We start from the raw sequence: 9,373 nt of genomic DNA on the forward strand, positions 1-9,373 counted from the left end.
ACGCGAGGGCGTATGCATACGCCCTTCGTCCCCAAGGAGTTAAATAACTGATAGAAACTATTTTGTGCCAAAAATAGGGAAAGAGAACAGGAGCATCGCCTTACACGTACCTATGGAGATATTTAAGACAGATGACTCCAAGAACATCCATCCTCCACAATGGAGCCCACTCAGCTTCTGGAACACGTCGGAAACTGTTTTGGACCTTCAAGCATACTGTAGTGACATCACTAGCAGCGGCCTAGGACACGGCATACTCCATCGGGACGAGTTTGGTTGAGACGCCATTGGCCAGGACACCGTTTGAAACATTTCCTATGAAACATTGTTTTTCGGCCTTTTGGCTAAGATCAAGTGTAGTATCTGTTCTTCTCAGTGTTCTAGTCTCTGCCATTGATGTAGGATGGATATGCTGCCTGGAGGGGGCAGGTGTACCAGGGCGTTCCGGGGCTGGTTCTGAGGAATCAGCTGGACGGCTGCCCCCATGTGACCTGTTTCCTCCGGGTCTCGTCATGAGGTTGGAAGAGTCTAGAGCCGAAGTACTTTAGGGACTCGGGGAGTGGTGACCCTGAGGTGCCGAAACTCACTGAGTGGAAGCACCGACACCATAATCTCTGCACCCTTGGCACTCGCCTCTTGATTTCCTTCTGGTTAGGAAATATTTATAGATCCGGCAGGAGGTCCGGCCAGTGGGGGAGATTTATTAAAACCTGTGCAAAGGAACAGTTGCCCATAGCAACCAATCAGATCGCTTCTTTCATTTTGCAGAGGCCTTGTTAAAAATAAAACAAGCGATCTGTTTGGTTGCTATGGGCAACTGGGCAACTTTTCCTCTGGACAGGTTTTGATAAATCTCCCCCAGTATACCTGCACATATTCACTTATTTATTTATTTTTGTCACTGTGTCACTTTTGTGTGTCCACAAGATTGTCAGGATGCGGTGGCCCTTCTGGGTGTCCCTTCTGGCGGTCTAGGGGAGGTGTGTGTGGCCATCAGGTTCCGCACCTCCCTGCAAAAACCGCGGGTATTCCTGCATGGGCCGGGTACCAACCGTTATGGGCTCTGCGGGCAGATTCCTTGGCTAACGCCTAGTAGCTTAGTAGCTTTGGCGAAAAGGGACATTGAACCTGGAACCTCACAGGAGCCTTTGGTCCCGGAGTGGAAGGGTACGGTTTGTTGGGGGCCTCTATCCTATCGGAGAAGGGCTTGTGATAGGCCGCATTCTTTGTGCACTATTATTTAGTGTAACACGTTTGCACTTTTTCTTGCACTTTGGGTGATTCATGAACATTTGCCTCGATGAAACACCATTGGACATCTTCGCCCCCCCCCCCCTTACCAGCCGCAGCAATGAAATACAAGGAAATCTAAGCAGGTACTAAAACTTTATTTGATCAATTTACACAAATGGTAAAAGATACTTTACATTGTTTCGCATCACACCCGCACCAGCTCACCACTGAATAACAAACATGTACAGGGTGGCCATTTATATGGATACACCTTAATAAAATGGGAATGGTTGGTGATAACTTCCTGTTTGTGGCACATTAGTATATGTGAGGGGGGGGGGGGGGGGGGGGGGCTTTTCTAGATGGGTGGTGACCATGGCGGCCATTTTGAAGTCGGCCATTTTAAATCCAACTTTTGTTTTTTCAATAGGAAGAGGGTCATGTGACACATCAAACTTATTGGGAATTTCACATGAAAAACAATGATGTGCTTGGTATTAACGTAACTTTATTCTTTCATGAGTTATTTACAAGTTTCTGACCACTTATCAAATGTGTTCAATGTGCTGCCCATTGTGTTGGATTGTCAATGCAACCCTCTTCTCTATATACTGCTATACACTACTATATACACCGCAGGAAGGTAAGTGGGAGCAGATTGTAGGATTTAACTGAAAATTTAGTCCCAGGCTTCAGCTTGTGTTGCAGGCCTCAAAACTAGATCTGGGAAAAATGCTTTAAATTGTACAAATGAGGTGTTGGTTTGTTCCTCTGATTCCCCACAGTCCAGATATTAGTTTTTTTGCCGAATTCCAGCTGAGGAAGTTGCATTATAGTCACTTTATAAGTGGATCAGGAAGAAGCTCAGTTCAGAAGCCGCCTTCCTGCAAGAGCTCAAGCTCCGCCCCTGAGGAACTTCTCTGTGAGGTGTTTGGGTCTCCAGTAGCAGCTCCCCATGGATTATGCCTGTTGGGTCTTCTCCATGAGGAGCAGTGAATATCACAACCATATACCACACTCTTCTCCTACCATGTAAACTATAGTGATGACATCGCTGGATCGGTGACTACGTTCTAAAAGAAAACTTTTATTAACAATTGGTAACAAGTTTGGAGATGCAGTATATGATATATGTATAAATGTCAGATATCCTATGTACATGGTGAATATATAGATGTCTTATCTGCATCATTTATTGCTCTAAACTGGGTTCACTCCTATGTGAATTCTTGTCTAATAAGTGGTGATTTCTAAGGAAAACATTTACCACATTCTGCACACTGAAATGGGCTCTATCCTGTGTGAATTCTTAGATGTTTGATAAGTACTGATTTCAGAGTAAAACATTTCCCACATTCTGTACATGAAAATGGCTTCTCCCCTGTGTGAGTTCTTTGATGTCTAATAAGACTTAATTTTAAAGCAAAACATTTCTCACATTCTGAACATGAAAATGTCTCCCCCCCCCACTTGCACAATCTCTGATGTCCAACACCCCTTCTGTGACTTTTATTTTCTTTAACCCTTTCAGGACTGAGCCCTTTTTCACCTTAAGGACTGAGCCCTTTTTTGCAATTCTGACCACTGTAACTTTATGCATTAATGACTCTAAGATGCTTTTACCTTTTATTCTGATTCCGAGATAGTTTTATTGTGACATATTCTACTTTAACATAGCGGTAAATTTTTTGTTGTTACTTGCATCCTTTCTTGGTGAAAAATCACAAAATTTCATGAAAATTTAGCATTTTTCTAACTTTGAAACTCTCTGCTTGTAAGGAAAATGGATATTCCAAATAAATTATATATTGATTCACAAATACAATATGTCTACTATATGTTGGCTTCATAAAATTGACCTATTTTTACTTTTTGAAGACATTAGAGGGCTTCAAAGTAGAGCAGCAATTTTCAAAATGTTGATGAAAATTGCAAAATCTGAAGGGACAGATGTTAGAGAATTACAACTCTCAGCATGCCTGGGCAGTCTAGGCATGCTGAGAGTTGTAGTTTTGCAACATCTGGAGGGATACCGTTTGGGCACCACTGTATAGTGGTCTCCAAACTGTGACTCTACAGATGTTGCCTTTGGCTGTCTGGGCATGCTGGGAGTTGCAGTTTGGCAACCACTAGCAGTCAGCAGTAAATATCGCTTTACTGCAACCTTCCTTGATGCTCCACGCCGTCGCCTCCCTACCTGCGCCGCTGCTCTCCGCTGATGCCACTGATGATCGGCGGTCCCCACCGCATAAAAGTCCCCAGGTACCGGCCGCCATCTTCTCCCCCCGCTCTGCCCGACATCCAGGGGTGGGCAGAGTGGGGGATCTCCATGGTAACCCCCTGTTTTCAACTGCCATTGGCCAGTAGTCATTGCTGAGTAATGGCAGGGGATAGGAGGGGGTGGCACCACTGCAACCGTGCTCCTATCCCTTAGGATGATTGGGGCTGTCACTGACAGCTCCGATCATCCCTATTTTCCGGGCGATTGGGTCATCAGAGACCCGATCAGCCCGGAATAGCGGCAAATGGCTGATCTGAATTGATCGGCCATTTGCCGCGATCGCCAACATGGGGGGGGGGGGGGGGGCGATATCAGCAGGCAGACCGGAATTCCCATGGATTCTTGCCTTTGTGAGTTCTTTGATGCCTAACAAGATTTGATTTCATAGCGAAACATTTCCCACATTCTGGACATTAAAATGGCTTCTCCCCTGTGTGAGTTCTGTGATGCCTAACAAGCTGATGTTGCTGAGTAAAACTTTTCCCACATTCTGAACATAAAAATGGCTTCTCTCCTGTGTGAGTTCTGTGATGTTCAACAAGATGTGATTCCTCAGTAAAAGATTTTCCACATTCTGTACATAAAAATGGCTTATTGCTTTTGCAAGTTCTTTGATGACTAACAAGAGTTGATTTCCTAGTAAAACATTTCCCACATTCTGGACATGAAAATGGCTTCTCCCCTGTGTGAGTTCTGTGATGTTCAACAAGATGTGATTTCATAGTAAAACATTTCCCGCATTCTGGACATGAAAATGGCTTCTCCCCTGTGTGAGTTCTGTGATGTTCAACAAGATGTGATTTCATAGTAAAACATTTCCCGCATTCTGGACATGAAAATGGCTTCTCCCCTGTGTGAGTTCTGTGATGTCCAACAAGATGTGATTTCATAGTAAAACATTTCCCGCATTCTGAACATGAAAATGGCTTCTCCCCTGTGTGAGTTATGTGATGTTGAACAAGATTTGATTTCGTAGTAAAACATTTTCCACATTCTGAACATGAAAATGGCTTCACCTCTGTGTGAGTTATTTCATGTTTAGCAAGACTTGATTTTTGGGAAAAACATTTCCCACATTCTGCACATGAAAATGGTTTCTCCCCTGTGTGAGTTCTTTTATGTTTAACAAGATGTGGCTTCACAGTAAAACATTTTCCACATTCTGAACATGAAAATGGCTTCTCCCCTGTGTGAGTTCTTTTATGTTGAACAAGTTGTGATTTCTTAGTAAAACATTTTCCACATTCTGAACATGAAAATGGCTTCTCCCCTGTGTGAGTTATGTGATGTTGAACAAGATTTGATTTCGTAGTAAAACATTTTCCACATTCTGAACATGAAAATGGTTTCTTTCCTGTATGAGCTCGTTGATGTCCAACACCCCTTCTGTGACCTTTATTTTGGTGAACATCCTGTGATGACTGAGAAGACAGGACCTGTATATAAGGATGAGATGACAGATCTTGGCTGTGAAGGGCTGAGGGTGTATCTGGGATAATGGAATGTTCTTCATATGTATCTTGTGTGATATCATCATCTGCTTTATAATCTGAAGATATAAGATTCTCCTCTGATCTCCTGCTACAAGAATCTGCAGAGAATAACACAGATTTTATTATCAGTATTAACCCCTTAACAACCCAGGACCTTTAAACTATTGCATTTGTCATTCTTCCTCCTCTCCTTAGAGCCATAACTCTTATTTTCCCGTATACAAAGCCGCTTGAGAACTTGTTTTTTTGGAGGGACAAATCTTACTTTGTAATAACACTTTATTGTACCCTAAAATGTACGACAAAACCAAAATATTACTATTTGTGAGGAAAATGGAAAAAAAAACACTTTTGCTATTTTGTGGGGTTTTGTCTTAGAAATGACATCTTCTCTTTATTCTGTGGTAAATACGATAAATTTTACTATTATACTTTTTACAAAATGAGTTATTCATAAAATTGCCGTATTCTGACCCCTATAACTCTTATTTTTCCGTATACGGGGATGGATGAGGAGGATTTTTTTGCGCTGTGATTTGTAGTTTTTATCAGGACCATTACCCATCATATATCTGACTTTTTGATAACTTTTTTTCAGATACCGTATATACTCGAGTATAATGCCCCCCCTCGGCTTATACTCGAGTGAACAAAAAAAACTTTCTGGCTTTAGCTGTGAGGGGATGGTGCGGCCCGTCCATCTCCGCCTGTCAATACCTTCTCAGTGGTCTTCAACCTGCAGACCTCCAGATGTTGCAAAACTACAACTCCCAGCATGCCCGGACAGCCATCGGCTGTCCGGGCATGCTGGGAGTTGTAGTTTTGCAACATCTGGAGGTCCGCAGGTCAAAGACCACTGCGGCCTTTGTCATCATCCAGACCCCCCTTTTGTTTTCTACTCCCCTCCCCTCGGTGGGAAAGAAGGGAGAGCTGGTCCGGGCAGTCATCTGTGCTGCAGGGACCGTCTGGTGGGGACTGTTAGTGGTTCCGGACTGTCCATCTTCACCGGGATGCCCTCTCCTCCGGCCCGGCCCCGGACTAGTGACGTTGCCTTGATGACGACGCACAGGGACGTTCATGCGCAGGGACGTCACCGAGGGCAGGCGAGTAGAAAACAAAAGGGGGGTCTGGATGATGATGATGAAGGCCGCAGTGGTCTTCAGCCTGCGGACCTCCAGATGTTTCAAAACTACAACTCCCAGCATGCCCTGACAGCCGATGGCTGTCCGGGCATGCTGGGAGTTGTAGTTTTGCAAAATTTGGAGGTCCGCAGGTTGAAGACCACTGAGAAGAGATTGACAGGCGGTGATGATGAAGGGGGGGGGGGGGGGTCGATGATGACGGGGGCGATGATGACGGGGGCGATGATGACGGGGGCGATGATGACGGGGGCGATGATGACGGGGGTCTGGATGATGACGGGGGTCTGGATGATGACAGGGGGGGGATGATGTATTTCCCACCCTAAGCTTATTTATTGTCGAGTCAATAACTTTTCCTGGGTTTTTGGGGTGAAATTAGGGGCCTCGGCTTATATTGGGGACGGCTTATACTCGAGTATATACGGTATATGATGGGCCCAAAAATCCGCATTTTTGGTGTTTGGTAATGTTTTACCTTTATGATGTTCATCATGCGGAATCATAAACATTATGGGGGAGATTTATTAAAACCTGTGCAGGGGAAAAGTTGCCCAGTTGCCCATAGCAACCAATCAGATTGCTGCTTTCACTTTGCAGAGGTTCAAAATGAAAGAAGCCATCTGATTGGTTGCTATGGGCAACTGGGTAACTTTTCCTCTGGACAGGTTTTAATAAATCTCCCCCTACATTTGAATACATAAAAATAAAGGGAACACTTACACAACACAATGTAACTCCAAGTCACTGACACTTGTGTGAAATCCCACTGTCCACTCAGGAAGAACACTGACAATCAATTTCACATGGAACAGACAACAGGTGGAAATTATAGGCAATTAGCAAGACCCAATAAAGGAGTGGTTCTGCAGGTGGTGACCACAGACCACTTCTTCCTATGCTTCCTGGCTGATTTTTGCTCACTTTTATTTTTTTAAGTATATTTTTATTAACCCCTTAAGGATGCAGGGTTTTTCCGTTTTTGCATTTTCATATTTTCCTCATCACCTTCTAAAAATCATAACGCTATCAATTTTGCACATAAAATTCCATATGTTGGCTTATTTTTTGCGCCAACAATTCTACTTTGCAGTGACATTATTCATTTTACAAAAAAATCCAACGGTGAAACGTAAAAAAAAAATTCATTGAGCGACAAAATGTAAGAAAAAAAAGCCATTTTGTAACTTTTGAGGGCTTCCGTTTCTACGCAGTACATTTTTGGGTAATAATCGCACCTTATCTTTATTCTGTAGGTCCATACGGTTAAAATGATCCCCGACTTATATAGGTTGGATTTTGTCGCACTTCTGAAAAAAATCATGACTACATGCAGGAAAATGTATCCGTAAAAATTCTCATCTTCTGACCCCTATAACTTTTTTATTTTTCCGCATACAGGCCAGTATGAGGGCTAATTTTTTGCGCTGTAATCTGAAGTTTTTATTGGTACCATTTTTGTATCGATTGGACTTTTTGATTGCTTTTTATTAATTTTTTCATGATATAAAAAGTGAAAAACTAAAATACGCTGTTTTGGACTTTGGAATTTTTTTGCACGTACGCCATTGACCGCGCGGTTTAAGTAACAATATATTTTTATAATTCGGACATTTCCGCATGTGGTGATACCACATATGTGTTTATTTTTACTCAGTTTTTTTATGGGTTAAATTCAAGGTTAAATGACCTTTATTAACTTTTTTTTTCACTTTTTTTTTGCAGTGTTATGGCTCCCATTGGGGGCTATAACACTGCACACACTCATCTTTTACACTGATCCCAGCAAAGCCATAGCTTTGCATGGATCAATGTTATAGGCGGTCGATTGCTCAAGCCTGTATCTCAGGCTTGGAGCAATCAATCAGCGATTGGACGCGACGGAGCAAGGTAAGGGGTCCTCCGCTTGCATCCTAGCTGATCAGGACATCGCGATTTTATCGCGATGGTCCCGATCAGCCCAACTGAGCTGCAGGGAAGCTTTCACTTTCATTTTAGATGCGGCGATCAACTTTGATCGCCACGTCTAAAGGGTTAATAGCGCGCGGCACTGATCATTGGCCCAGGGTCCCCGCTATCATTAGAGTGACCCCGTTTTAAATACCAGGACCGGGCGTAGGGCGTACAGGTATGCCCTACGTACAGGTATGCCCTGCCCTAGGCAGAGAACATGGCATCTCCGAGAATGTAAAGAGCGCATAAAGCTTCTTCACCCAGGTACCATAATCCCTATAATATAAATCCCTCCTCCCCCAAACGAAAAGTAGAAAATAGCATAGTCTCTCAACGTCCTTGAAAAGTGCACTAAGGCATCTTAGGAGAAATTGACATCGATCACCGCGCAGTCATCATCTGGTAAGAAATAGGTGTCGTCGATGGGGAGACAGAGTTACCACATTCCTCCCCTGGCCCCAAACCATGTAGACAAGCATAAAGTGCAGCTCCTCGCTACGGGAGCCTCACTCGGACCCTGCTGGTGCTCCTCTGACTCCCAGGGTATCCAAACCGAGAGCCATAGTGCTCAAAATAAATGGTCAGCCTGTATTCAGTATTATTTATCTGGTAATCTTAGTGCCCCTAGAGAACCCCAAGTGGTGTATCTAAATGGTCGTACAATCTCAATGATCCCCCGAGAGTAAAAGTGAGTAACAAGAAAGGATGTCCATTTTTTAGAAAAAACGTTTAGTGCCAGTTTCTGAATGTCTCTCGGCATCTAAGTGATCTACGTCTAGAAACTATTTCAATTGGGCAATCAGCATAGGCAAATCTGGAGTGGTAGTATCTAACCATTTAGACAACGCATGGCAACTAAATGGACTATATGGACAAACCGAGGAAACCTCTCCTCCCCTTCCCCTCCTCCCTCCGGTGGGCGCAATTAATTGGTGAAATAGGAGCGATTGCGGTGTAAAAGGGACCCACACCTTCCAATGATCCCATATGTACGATTGTATGAGACGCCAGTATATCGCTGAGTGTGAGCACTCCCAGATGCCATGATACATGTTTGTAAGTGGGGTACTTCATTTAGGGCAATGAGTGATCCTATCTGGGAAGTTATGGGAGGGCAAGATGTTGAAGCCATATAGGGCAGCGTGAGCGACCTTGAAGTATGTCTCCCTCCACCTCTCATCGATAACATTTTTCCGTACAGACCCGCTCAACACTACGTCAGTAATGTTTGTGTGCCGTGTCCATCTTTCCCACGTCCGAAATACATGTTTGGG

The 9,373-nt window shown here is 43.8% G+C and overlaps 1 pseudogene; it reads left to right on the forward strand.

Moving 5' to 3' along the window:
• The first annotated feature begins 324 nt into the window (after positions 1-324).
• Positions 325-496, forward strand: LOC130323364 (U2 spliceosomal RNA; annotated as a pseudogene).
• The last annotated feature ends 8,877 nt before the right edge of the window (positions 497-9,373 follow it).

The sequence above is a fragment of the Hyla sarda genome, unplaced genomic scaffold (assembly GCF_029499605.1).
Source record: "Hyla sarda isolate aHylSar1 unplaced genomic scaffold, aHylSar1.hap1 scaffold_2474, whole genome shotgun sequence".
NCBI lineage: Eukaryota > Metazoa > Chordata > Amphibia > Anura > Hylidae > Hyla > Hyla sarda.